Below are 13,665 nucleotides of genomic sequence, written 5' to 3'. Positions count from 1 at the left end.
TATGAGTAGGTTCACCACACAGTCATATTATTTAAAATGATCTTGCATCCTCCACATAGTATTTTATACTATGATATTCAGATCTTTAGATATTCAACTGCAGCAAGCCCTCTGATCTGCCACTTATCATATTGAGCAAAACCCAACACAGATCTGACAGAGCGCCGCGCGCATATAGGCTACTTTAGATTTAGAATTAGCGCCAATTCGAGGGTGGGTTGCTTGAATTATGGGTTCATTAGCCTATTATTCTTAATGAAAAACACAGCAAGAAAACAGTACAATGACACACTCCCTTAAATAGGCACTTTTACATTTCGCTTTGAAACCAAAACTTCCGCGATCATCTTGTCTGTCAGCTGTTTGCTCTAATGATGAATGAAATCTGACTCTCGTTCGGCTCCTGCTGTATTGAGCAGACACGTTCAGTTTTTAATTGTTGTGTCTGTTCTCTAACTAAACAAAATTATTTTATTACTATAAAAATGAAAACAACGGTGGCCCGGGGCGGTGCCGCGGTGGGCAAGTGTTTTGCCTAATCTGTATTAAAGAGAAAAGAGTCACTTCATCTGATGTTTAAAGTGAATAAAATAGTATTGACAGCTTACTGGAGTTTTACAACTGCTGTCTGAAGAGCTTTGTTCTCTCCCCAAACTTGTGGTGGTAGTTTTTTTTACGTTCAATGGGTAACGTTAGTTGAGGTGCGCGGTGGATCAAACCACTGTGGGGCAAGGGGGAGGGGGGACTCAAAATGTTTCTAAACTTAAATGCATTTTTTGTCCCGTTTGCTTTTGTATTGTTTTACTACTTACACATTTATTTTAAGTATATATCATTATATTATTTACAATACTCAGCATGGTTTTTAGGGGGGGACAGCCCTCAGATTGGGGGGGTCCTGTCCCCCCCGTCCCCCCCGTGATTTACGCCCCTGACGGGTGTATGATTGGTCCCAAAGTCAGAATTGCGTGATATAAAGTTGCAATTGTGAGTTATAAAGTTAGAATTGCGAATTATAAAGGCGCAATTGCGAGTTTATTTCTCACAATTCTGACTTTTTCTCACAATTGCGAGTTTATATCTTGCAGTTCTGACTTTATAATACACAATTGTTAGATATAAAGTCAGAATTGTGAGAAATAAAATCGCAATTCGCAAGTTTTTTTCCCCCTCAGAACTGGACTTAATAACTCGCAATTGCAAGTTTATATCTCACAATTCTGAGAAAAGTAGTCAGAATATGCCTGATGCCAAATGCCTTATAAAGTCAGAATTGCAAAATATAAACTTGCAATTGCAATAAAAAAGTCAAGTTTATTTCTTAAAATTCTGACTTTATATCTCACAATTCTGACTTTACATCTCGCAATTCTGACTTTACATCTCGAAATTCTGACTTTATAACTCGCAGTTGCGACTTTATATCTCGCAATTCTGAGGGAAAAAAAAGTCTGAATGCGAGATGTAAACTCACAATTGTGAGATAAAAAAAGTCGCAATCAACTTTTAAAATGTTTAATTATGTGGCGGAAACAAGCTTAAAGCTATAAAGTCAGAATTGTGAGATATAAAGTCAGAATTGCAAAATATAAACTTGCAATTGCGATAAAAAAGTCAAGTTTATGTCCTTACAATTCTGACTTTATATCTCGTAATTCTGACTTTACATCTCGCAATTCTGACTTTATATCTCGCAATTCTGACTTTATATCTTGCAATTCTGCAGCCTAGACCACCCTAACGGCAGAAAATGGATTTTGCCGCTAGTGTAGTCTAGCAACTCTCGGTAGACCTGAGAGCTGGAAAAACCAAACTCTGGTCAGGCCAATCACAGCGTGTGTAGAGTCGGTGGGCGGGCTTAACATAATGACGGCACGTCACGGCAGAGTTGCGGAGGTTCTGCGTGCTACTCGTAAACAAAGAAGCTGACGAACAGCGGTCTTTTGAATCGGCTTTGGCCGCAACTCTGGAAGACTTGGAGTTAAGCTTTTCTTTGAGAAAAGAACAAAGAACGGCACTGAAGTCATTCTTAAGAAAAGAAGATTTTGCCTGCCGGATAGGATACGGCGAAAGTCTATCAACTAGCTTAGTTAGCTCGGCTTCACCTTCTTCTTTGCTCTGGTTTGGTTGTGGCGCTCATGGCGCTATCCAGTTACGTGCAGAAGGAATTTGAAAGACAACCGTTTATCCCGCCCCTCGGATTGAGCCCTGTCAATGGTGAGTTTCCAGACCCAACACCTTGATGTGGGTCTGGCTTGTCAGGTTAGCAATTCTGCCTTTATAACTCGCAATTGCGACTTTATATCTGGCAATTCTGAGGGGAAATAGTCAGAATGCGAGATGTAAACTCACAATTGTCAGATAAAAAGTCGCAATTATCTTTTAAAATGTTTAATTCTGTGGCGGAAACAAGCTTTCATAATTCACTGTAGCGATGCCCAATTTATAAAAGAATAGTTCTTTTGAGTCTGACCTTTTTAAGGAATTGGTAGGTCCAGTTAACAAAGCTGTCTTTATGAATGATCCATTCACGAATCTGCTTCTCAAATTCAACTGGAGAGGATTATCAGTGATGAAAGCTTCATTTTCAGTCTGTTTGTATGAATATATTGCTAATTTTGTGTACTATTTTCAATAATATTAATGACATTTATGGTGTTTTTAAGCTTGAATTGCAGTGACCATTCAAAGCATCTCTGTGTGTTAACAGAAGTATGAATTGCTCACATCTCTATTCTGAGAAAAATGCTGTTTGATGTCATAAACAAAATGATGCTTTGTAAAGTAGTAAATGTGTGTTTTATAACTCCTAATCTTGTGATGATGTTGACATTTGTGTTAATCAGATTTGCATCACATGGGCATTAAGGGATGATGTGCTCTCTGCCTGTGACTTTTGGGACACTTAATCTGGATAGTGAGAAACTGGATTAGGGTTAAAAAGGACAGGAATCTGGATTGGGGACAGCAGTCTTGAGCCTGTAGCGCTTGGTCATTCTCTAACACTAATTTGACTTTATTGGTTGACTGACCTCGAATGTTTTTGTCACAAATAGTGTCTTTTAGCCCAGTGCTCTTGTATTTGAGTGTGTAGCTGGGGTCCTGCTGCATTACAGCACTGACATGCCTCAGTGCTGATGACATCGTCCAACTGGGAGGCGGCCTAGCAGGGATGATGTCATAGACAGCGAATCAGATCATTTGCTGCAGCCTTGATCCATTAGAGAAATTACAGTTTTTTGCCCTCTGTGCTTCTTGCATCCCATCTTCCTAACCTCACTTCTTACCTTCCATTTTGTATCGTTCCCTTTATTTTCCTGCAATGCGATATTTTGTACCATAAACCCGTTTTTTTCCAGCCTCTGGCCATTACATAAATCTAATTCTGCCATTATAAGTTAATTTTTTTCTCTGCATAATGCTGTAGAATGGACACATCAAAGTTTTTAAACTGCTCATCAATTGTATTATTCAAGCGTTTTATGATATAGTTTAATAGTTTATGAGTGTCTGTGCAATGCTGGAAGGCATTTTGATGTGACATCTAAAGAAATCACTTTGCCAGATGCATGTGCATGTTGTAAACCTTGTAAACACTTGAGGGCGCCAGAGTTGTAACAAGAAAATTGACAATGTAGATGTGCAGTGGCCTCAAAATGCATTTGAATACTTCAGACACACATGAAAATGTATCAGTGTCATTGCATTAAATATCAAAATCTATCGATCAAAAAGTTTGGCTGGTGTAGATTATAAAATGAACAGTGATATCCATGCATTTTAAATACTTGTACAAACTATAGGCTATATTACATAAAGCCATTTTTCACTGATTTATTTTTCCTCAGTCATTTGTCGTGACTGTTAAAAGCTGGTATGTTCTCTCTAGGAGAGTGTCTAAGGGGTTCTGACTGCTGTCTTAGACGAAGTCAGTATGTTGAGGTCTGTAGTGCTGCTCTGTGTGGGAAACGTTTCTGTAAGCTGCAGCAATCGAAGCTGGAATTACTTTGTGTACACATTGAGGAAATGAGAGGGAGACTTTGAGATGTTTTCATTTAGCCAGATGTTAATGACATATTAAAAACCTGATTTCTGAGATGAATAATGATGTGGGATTTGTGGGTTTATGTGTGTTTCTGCACTATATAAACTTTTAAGGCACACCGTGTGTCATGTTGCGATGGCTCTCAGATTCTGCAGACTTCTACCCTTATGCTTTGTTCTTTCTGTTTATCTAGGAAAGAGCACATACTTTAAAGGTCACTTTAGAGCCCAGGGGTGTGATGAAGGTGTGACAGCGGGTGCGATTTGGTCATCACTTACTCACCCCATGACTTATGACCTGTATGACTTTCTATCTTCACAAAGCAAATATTTTGAAGAATGTTCACACTGCTCTTTTATATACAACTAAATTATACAATTCTTATTGGTCTGTGGATTTTTATTTTATTTTATTTTATTGTGAAAATGCATTAATAATAATAATTTTGATGATATTCTATTTATGCATTAAAGGTATAGTTCACACAAAAACAAAATTTTTATGTTTATCTGCTTACCCCCAGGGCATCCAAGATGTAGGCGTCTTTGTTTCTTCAGTAGAACACAAATTAAGATTTTTAACTCCAACCGTTGCAGTCTGTCAGTCGTATAATGAATGTCAATGAGGATATTTTAGAGTATGAGAGCTTTGATGCCATCTAGTATTCCCAGCGCCATAAATTCCGCCGAATAAGGTCAAAATACTGGCACGATCAATTATATATATACGTAGATGCCTCATTCGACCAATCCGCGCAGGCACTAATGAGGAATCTATATATATCTATGAACACGCCGGTATTTTGCATGTATTTTGACCTTATTCGCCCGCCGGAAGTGATGGTGCAGGGATGGCTGATGCAGAGCCATAGAAAAAAAGGAAATACATTTATAAATATGGATATTTTTCTTACACAAATGCATCGATTCGCTTCAGAAGGCCTTTATTAACACCCCGGAGCCCCGTGGATCACGTTATTTGACGGACAGATGCATTTTTTATGGACTTCAAAAACAGAGCAACTATTACTGCTATTATAATGCTTGGATTAGCCAGAACATTTTTAATATAACTCAGATTTTATTTGTCTGAAAGATATACAGTATGTACACCTCAGATGACTTGAGGGTGAGTAAATCATGGGCTAATTTTCATTTTTGGGTGAACCTTTAAATCAATCAACAAATAACACTGAACCCTCATTCTGTATCATCATTATTATTTTAAAATGCCATACCTTTTACCATTATTATTATTTTATTTTATTATTATATTATTATTATTATGTTAAAATTACCACAAATTGAAAACTGCACGTTATTCTATATAGTAAAAGTGTACAGTTTGTATAAAGCAGCTTCTGAGGTCCCCAGCATTTACCTAAACATCACGATGTGCCCATGCGGGACAGTACCAGTTTAAATTTAGTGGGTGATTTAGTGAGTGAGACAGAATGAAGAGAGTGAGACGGTGAGGTGCAGTCATGTCTGAATAAGAGCACTGACATTTGAAGGTGCTTATCTCGCTTTAGTGCAGCGAAAGGATTCTAATCACATTTTAATAAAGCCATTTCAGCACTGTTTTATTAAAACATAAATTGTAACTTGGCAAAGCCCATGAACAGAATGAAGAATCTGGAATGCGATAAGACTGATGTGTGTGTCTGTGTTCACCAGACTGTATTCAGCACCTTATTGTCTATATCTCTGGTGAGACAGACAGCTGTATCCCTGCCACGACAGACTCCTGTTAAATCTCAACAGATAGACAGACAGAATGACTTAGGCTGCCTGTACTATACAGTATGCCCATGATGTAGCACTTCCCACTTTATCTTCTTCATTTCTCTTGTCTCCCTCTATACTTCTGTCTCTCTCACTCATACACACACACACACACACACCTTGGGATGTCTCTTCTCCAGCTGTGTGAGGAATGATCCATGAGTTCATTCTGCCAAATATAATCAAGATGCAATTCTCACAGCTAGGACTGGTGTGTGTGTGTGTGTGTGTGTATGTGTGCGTGAGCAGCTGTTCTCAGGCGGCTCCCTCATCTCTTCTCTTCATGGTGCCGCAAGCCCCTCTGTTGGCAGGGCGACCGTTGACACGGAGACAAACACACAGCCGAGAGCTCCTTTATTCACTTTATTAAGGGGAAGGGTCAGTCATGACCAACTGCGCGGTAACTCACATACTCAAACTGTCGTGTAATACACATATGGAAACAAAAAGCGAAAACTACAGTATGATAAACAGTATAATCATAGAACAAAAACTATTCTCAAGAAACGCAAGTAGTGCGCTTCATTTTGTAAGAGTTCCCTCTTATGGTCACTTCCCAAACAACACTGAATTATGCCATATGGGCAGTTTACTGAGATGGCACTACAGTGAAGTGGATGAATAAGATGATAATCTGATAACGGAAGGCAAGCGTTGAGCAGACTGAACTCTGACACTGTTATCCGGTTCTAGTCTTCTGCTTGCAGATCAAAAGAGCACTTCCGCGGTAAACGGATACTGGAGGCTGAAAGCTGAACTCTTCCTGTGAGAGAGGCACACATTTTACCAGGCTGTGTTGTAGCACCATTACAGCATCAAAAAGTTCTTTATTTACAGTAGAAAGCTCTTATTAAATAAATCAGGGCACGCACCTGCACACAGGAACTAAAACAGTAACACACTTTCTTTACTCCACACCTGTTTTACAGACGCCTATAATGTGTGTGTATGTGAAAAAAGGTCTGTAGATCGTAAACTTTCAGAAGGAAAAACATCTGCTGTCTCTTTACGGCAGACTTTGCTCTAGTTATAATGCCAACATATACTGTATAAGACCATTTATAATCTAATAATTGTTATCAATAATCCAAAAATTCTTCAAAATATCACAAAAAAATAACTAATGCTGGGCAATCAATTAATCCAATATAAAAGTTGGTGTTTACGTAATATGCGTGTGTACTGTGTGTTATATTTATATATAAAATATTTATAAATAAGATAAATTATATAAATATATACTGTATACAGTATATACATGCACATATGTCTTAAATATATACTTGAAGGAGTGTGTATTTATATATACATAATAATTATACACATTACACACACACATATTATGTAAACACAAACTTTTATTTTGGATGTGATTAATCCTGGTGCCCAGCACTAAAAATAACACAAATTAACATGAAATATGCGAATATGAAATATTAACATGAGAACAGCACCACCTACAGGTCATGAGATTTGAAAAATAAGCTATTATAAGCTATTGTTGATGTTGATTATAACTTTTGAACAGTTTGTCATATATATATATATACCAATCCAGGATGCCAAATACATGGACTCAGACATCACTCATTGTCTGAACTCGATTGTGTTTACATTGCTATAGAGTCAAGACTCTCTCCAGTTATACTTGCGTGTGGAGTTTGCCTGCTATCCTGTGTCGTTATCATCCTGTTCCAGGTTCGCCAATCTCCTCAACTTCCAGTCATCCTCATTCTGGTATTTCCAGTTGTATCCATTGTATTATCGTCCTCATCTGCAAAGACTAGTATTTATCTGCACTGCCTTTTATCACTTCACTGTTCAGTACTCTCTCCATTCTGTTGTCATCTCACCTGCTGTTTTTCAATAATGCCCTGCTGAGTCTGCTGAGTTTACACCAGTTTTTTGCTGTTCGTGACATATATATATGAAGAAAGTAGAGATAGACTTGGTGGTCACACATATATATATATATATATATATATAAGTGAAGTGAAGTGAAGAGCGGTGGGCAGCCATGTTTGGGGGTTGGTGCCTTGCTTAAGGGCACCTCAGGTAATGGGAGTGGAAGAGAGCGCTGAGACTTGAACCAACGACCGTCGGGTTACAAGTCCGACTCTCTAACCATTAGGCCACAACTGCCCCAAAAATGTATAATGTACAAGTGAACATTTTCTGTTGAGAAATCTTTCTCTTAATTCCTCAGGGAATTTGTCAGTGTCTCTTGCCTTGGGCTTGCTGTTGTCTAAAGGGGAAAAGATCATCTATGAGAACTTGTTGGAACAGAGCGAGTCAGATTTAATCGGGATTACAAGTTGATGAAGGAGATAAAAACAGATTCTGCCTGAAGGCTCTGTGAATTCTTTGTATTGTCTTAAGGGTTTATCAGTCTCATTACCTGTACATGCTGCCGTTGTGATTAGGGAAGAGGCATAGTCCCACCCGTATCACATTATCTTATGTTTTTATGCTTTCATTATCCGATTAAAGTTAATTATTGGTGAAGGAAGATGATGAAGATGAGGAGTACTTTTTGCCACCCTACTCCTGAAGCTCATCCTAAAATGTGACAGTGATTGACATTTGGAATTCATCACCCAGAATGCCTCAAGGGTTTGGAGGATCTTAAATGGGCTTATTAGAGGTGTATATAGGTGTGTGTGTGTGTGTGTGTGTGTGTGTGTGTGTGTGTGTGTGGGCATGTTTTTGTGAAATATCAGGACACAAATGTGTATAATGACATGGGTATGACATAGGTATTACAAAAAGAGGGTGAAATATGAGGACGTTCCCCATGTCCTCACTTTTCAAAATGCTTATAAATCACACAGAACAAGTTTTTTTTCACAGAAAGTGAACTGCACAGTCTCCTGTGAGGGCTAGGTTTAGGGGCAGGGGCAGTGTAAGGGGATAGAAAATACGGTTTGTACGGTATAAAAACCATTACGCCTATGGAATGTCCTCACATTTCACAAAAACAAACATGTGTGTGTGTGTGTGTGTGTGTGTGTGTGTGTGTGTGTGTGTGTGTGTGTGTGTGTGTGTGTGTGTGTGTGTGTGTGTGTGTGTGTGTGTGTGTGTGTGTGTGTGTGTGTGTGTGTGTGTGTGTGTGTGTGTGTGTGTGTGTGTGTGTGTGTGTGTGTGTGTGTGTGTGTGTGTGTGTGTGTGTGTGTGTGTGTGTGTGTGCGCGCTCGCACAACCAAATGGAATTGCAAAAAATAATGATTGTTTCCAAACATTTCCTGATTACTTCCCATGTCTTCCATTGGTCAGTCAACATGATAGCCCGCCCCAAAGTAATGCCATTGGTTGAGGCATTGGTTGTTGCTATGTTGTGTTGGTTGGAAGACGCAAATAATGTTTTGATGACAGTCACAGGGTTCACACTTTCTTATAAAAAAAAACCTAAGTCAACATGAGCTTGGTTTTAGCTTATTAAAAATACCTTTTGAAAACAAATGAATAGGATGATCGTATTATGTGAATTTCACTTTTGTGAGGTGTGCAGAAGATTTTTGTGTGATGTAAAATTGTGTGTAAGATTCATTTATCTTATTAAATGACACTATCATCCCTTAGTCAGTAACTGTCTACAGTAATGCAATATCCCCTGCCACACAAAAGAGCACTGTCCAACCAGAAAGAGAGAGAGAGGGATGGAGAGAGATGTAAATTGTTTTTAGAGAGAGGAGATGAAAGTTTATGAGTGGGAGCACAGATACACATTCCTCCATAAATCCATTACTGAGCACAACCCTACACCACTGACCCCACCGGGATACACACACATTTCCTTACTAAAGACACATACCCTGTTCGGGTTACAGCCGAATGTCAGGCCCTTTGTGTCCTGTGACCAGGAATTGCAAGTTACAGGAGGTGGAGAAGACTGGAGGAGAAATAAAGAGTGTTTTTACAGGGGATAGAGAGAGGGATGTGGTTAAACTTCCTCACCATTGTTCAATTGGAGTTTTTTTTTTTCGTAAGAGGAGGACTGTGTGGTTTGAGAGATGAGAATTGAGCTGTTTAGGCTTGTGGTTTGGGAAAAGTAAGCAGTGGGGAATTTGTGTGATGAGGAAGAGCTTAATCAACATATTGCTTTGGTAGGCAAGACAGGTGCTAATGTTGATTATGGCTGGCTCTACGGATTTATTATGGCTGGTTTGGTCATGGATTTATTTGGGCTTGTAATATCTGGACAACTTTTATAGAGTTAATGGGTTGGCTTTGGCTTTTGAAATAGAAGGACAACTAGAAGAGTTTGGTTAACGTCCTGCACTGTATAGGGTCATTCTATGTAACGGGTACCTATTTAGAATACGTTATTTAACTGTTAGCATTGTAGCATCTTAAGCTAAATTTAATTGGGTAACACTTTATTTTACAGTGTCCTTGTTACATATGTTACATGTACTTACCATAGTAATAACTGTAAATTATGCATAATTACAAGCAAGTAACCCTCAACCAAATTCTAATCCTACCCTAATCCTATAGTAAGTACATGAAGTTAATTAAAATAAAGAGTAACCTTTAACTGTTGTATTTTCTTCTTCCTTAAGCTTTTGAGCTTGATCCATCCACCAAATCTTGGCTTTAAACCTTTAGGCTGGTCTGACTCATGTTGCTGATTTCTTTTCTAATTGCTCCGACTTCCAGTAGCTGACTTCCAAAGAGGCCAAAATTCCCCTTAGACTTACATTGATGAACTGCTAAATGGACCAAGACTCCAACTGTCAAATGTTTTAAACGTGAAGTCACTCTAGATTTCACCTAGCAACATTTTAGTAACATGCTAAAGCATGCTATCAATACTTTACTAGCTACATGCTAACGATGCCTAGCAAGATTCTAAAACATGCAAAAGAAACATGTTAAAAAAAATAAATGGCCATAAAACTACAAACTTTATTATCTGGTTCTATTTTAATATATGTGATATTTATTATACAGTAGTATATTTAGAAAGATATCAGGTTTTACAGTTTAAAGTGTGGTTAAGGTAATGAAAGTACTCATTCTTCAATTATCAGTTGTTTTCTATCAGTCCTGTCAAATCGATTAATCGCGATTAATTGCATCCTAAATAAAAGTTTGTGTTTACACAAACCTTGTGTGTCAGGTTTACACCTTGTGTGTCAGGGTGTCCCTCGATTAGCATTTACATGAATGAATAAGCGCGTGATCATATAATGTAACGCTGGGCAAAAATTTATTAATTGGGTTAAATATTTGTAATGCGTTAAACTGAAAAAATTTATCGCCCGCATTAACGCGTTCATTTGCCCAGCACTAATAAATATATATATATATATATATATATATATATATATATATATATATATATATATATATATATATATATATATATACATACATACACTCATTAATGTACTGTATATATTTATGTAAGAAATACTTACATGTATATACTGTATTTATATAATTTATATTATATATAAATATTTTATATATACATATAACAAACTTTTCTTAACCACTTAAGCTCTGGGACCTTTTTTGGGGATTTCCACCTGGATTTGGCCTACCCAAATTGAAAAGCTTCCCATACCCACATTCAGTGCACTGTAAAAAAATGTATGTGCTATTTGCTTAAATAAATAATGGTAACAATATTACACATAATATTTTTGAGAAGTTTTGGCTTGGTTTCTTTAATTGAATCTACCTGAATAAATCATGTAAAATTTCCTAAATTATTTATTCTACGAAACAATAAATTAAATATTTTTAGTGACATGTGCTTATTAATTTTAAGTTGACTTTAAAAAAAGAGTATAAATTAGAGGGAATGGAAATGACCTGTTTCTATTTGACTTACGTTATACAATTAATGGACTGTATGCTGCTAGCACAGCACAAGCAGAAACAAACTTGTTACTGCACTGGCATTAGCAAAGTTATTGCTCATTGACCAAAGCAACATGCTTTATAATATTGGTATACATACAGTTATCCACAACCTAACCATAAGATCTACTCTTCTGCACAATGGTAACGGTCAAAACTTCAACAGAAAGAAAATCTTTCAAATGTCAAACATAACAGAACATTAAACGTTAACAGATGTTTCCCTTCACTCAAAAACACATAAAATAACACTTAATTTCAATACTAACTCTCCCTTTCCAGCCATATGCAAAGTATGCTGGGAACTAACAATGGTGTCTCTAAATAAAACTGCATAATTGAGTTAATTCTCTTAAAATAAATTGGTAACCTTATTTTCCTTAATTTTATCAGTTTATTTGGTTCTTCGATTGAAGGCTCAAGATTGCTTACATTTCCTTAAAAAAAATCAGGAAAATGTATCTCTTGGTTTTATTAGTGAAATGTTCTCAATATTTTCTATAAAACACTGAACCACAATTTTCTTAAGAAAATATACACACTATTTTTAATTATCACCTCAATTTTTTTTGTGAAAATTACAAGACCCATGATTCATTTTTTACAGTGTGGTCTACAGGAAACCCTTTGAAGTTTCATAAACCACTGTGTGATAAACATGTAAGTATATGTTTCAGGGTAATTTCAGGGTTTTCTGTAAAATGACACAGGGATATTGCATTTATCAAAAAGAGCCTCCTTTTTTGCTTTTTTTTTTGCCAAAGTGATGCATGTCTCCAGAAAGTAGAGACTCTAAGCTTTCAAATGGTACCACATATGAGGTCAGAGCTCCTCCACAGACATTTAAAAGTTTAAGTATATACTTGATGATGCCATTCAAACCCTAACCCTGTACATGGTCCGCAGAGTTTAAGAGGTTAAATATATACATGCATGTGCGTGTATTTATATATACATAATAATTATACACAGTACACACACACACTTTTATTTTGGATGGGATTAATCGCGATTAAGCGGTTTGACAACACTATTCTCTATACAAAGTCACTGTTACAGGGTTGACATTTCAAGATCATCACTGACTGACAAACATACAATATAAGACAAAGTGATTAAAAAGGTGACTTTAACTTGTCAAATGTGACTTTAACTTGTTGAAGAGAAAAAGATTATGGTAACATGGTTAACATAACCTGGGGAAACAGCTCCAAGTCTTTTAATTACACGTTATGTCAACTAAAATCTAAGTATATGTTGAGAGAGAATAAAGAGTCAAATGCCATCCTGTTAAAGAAAATCCTGCATAAATGCAGTTTCATTCAAATATTTTTTTAAATACTAGTAACCTATTGAACAAACTGTACTTCTGTTTCTCATAGGCCTGTCAAATAAAATAGGGTGTCTACCCTGACATAAGGAATAGCTAGTTAATAAAAAACAACAATACAAGACGTACAAGAGCAAGAGGTTCCTTCCTTTCCATGTGTTATGCATTAGCTGTCAGATCTGTCTGTCTGAGCTGACTGAACTATTATGAATTACTGTATGCGTTCACACACAAATATCCTTATGTCTTTTTGATAAAATTACAGGCTTGAATAGGATTATAGAAAATAAATGAAACAATTTAAAATACCCTTCATTGAATAATCTACTTGCTGTGGAGCAGCCGCCCCCATTCAGCTGTTGGAGGATTACATTTCTCTTATAATCACTTCACATTAGACACGCTGTGTCAGGAAAGAAATGTTCTTCAAAACATGAGTATTTGACTTTTATAGGCAGCAACAGGAAGCACCATGGATAGGATACAAGGGCATAACCTGGTGCACTTTTAAACCAATATGGGCACAAATCGAATTTTCTTTAGAGAAATATAAATACAAATGTTAGATAATATGTTATATATAATCAAATTAACATATCAGGAAAAGTGGATACAATTTTTTTTAATTTTTTTTT

At 36.8% G+C, this 13,665-nt stretch overlaps 1 protein-coding gene across 4 annotated transcripts in view; it reads left to right on the top strand.

The window, feature by feature from the left end:
• kiaa1217 (KIAA1217 ortholog) overlaps nucleotides 1-13,665 on the top strand; it is a 194,197-nt gene that overhangs the window by 101,235 nt on the left and 79,297 nt on the right. The window lies entirely within an intron of this gene.

The sequence above is a fragment of the Gobio gobio genome, assembly GCF_949357685.1.
Source record: "Gobio gobio genome assembly, chromosome: 23".
In the NCBI taxonomy this organism is placed as follows: domain Eukaryota; kingdom Metazoa; phylum Chordata; class Actinopteri; order Cypriniformes; family Gobionidae; genus Gobio; species Gobio gobio.
The sequence above is the reverse complement of the archived record's forward strand: the minus strand, read 5'-3'. Positions and strand labels throughout refer to the sequence as shown.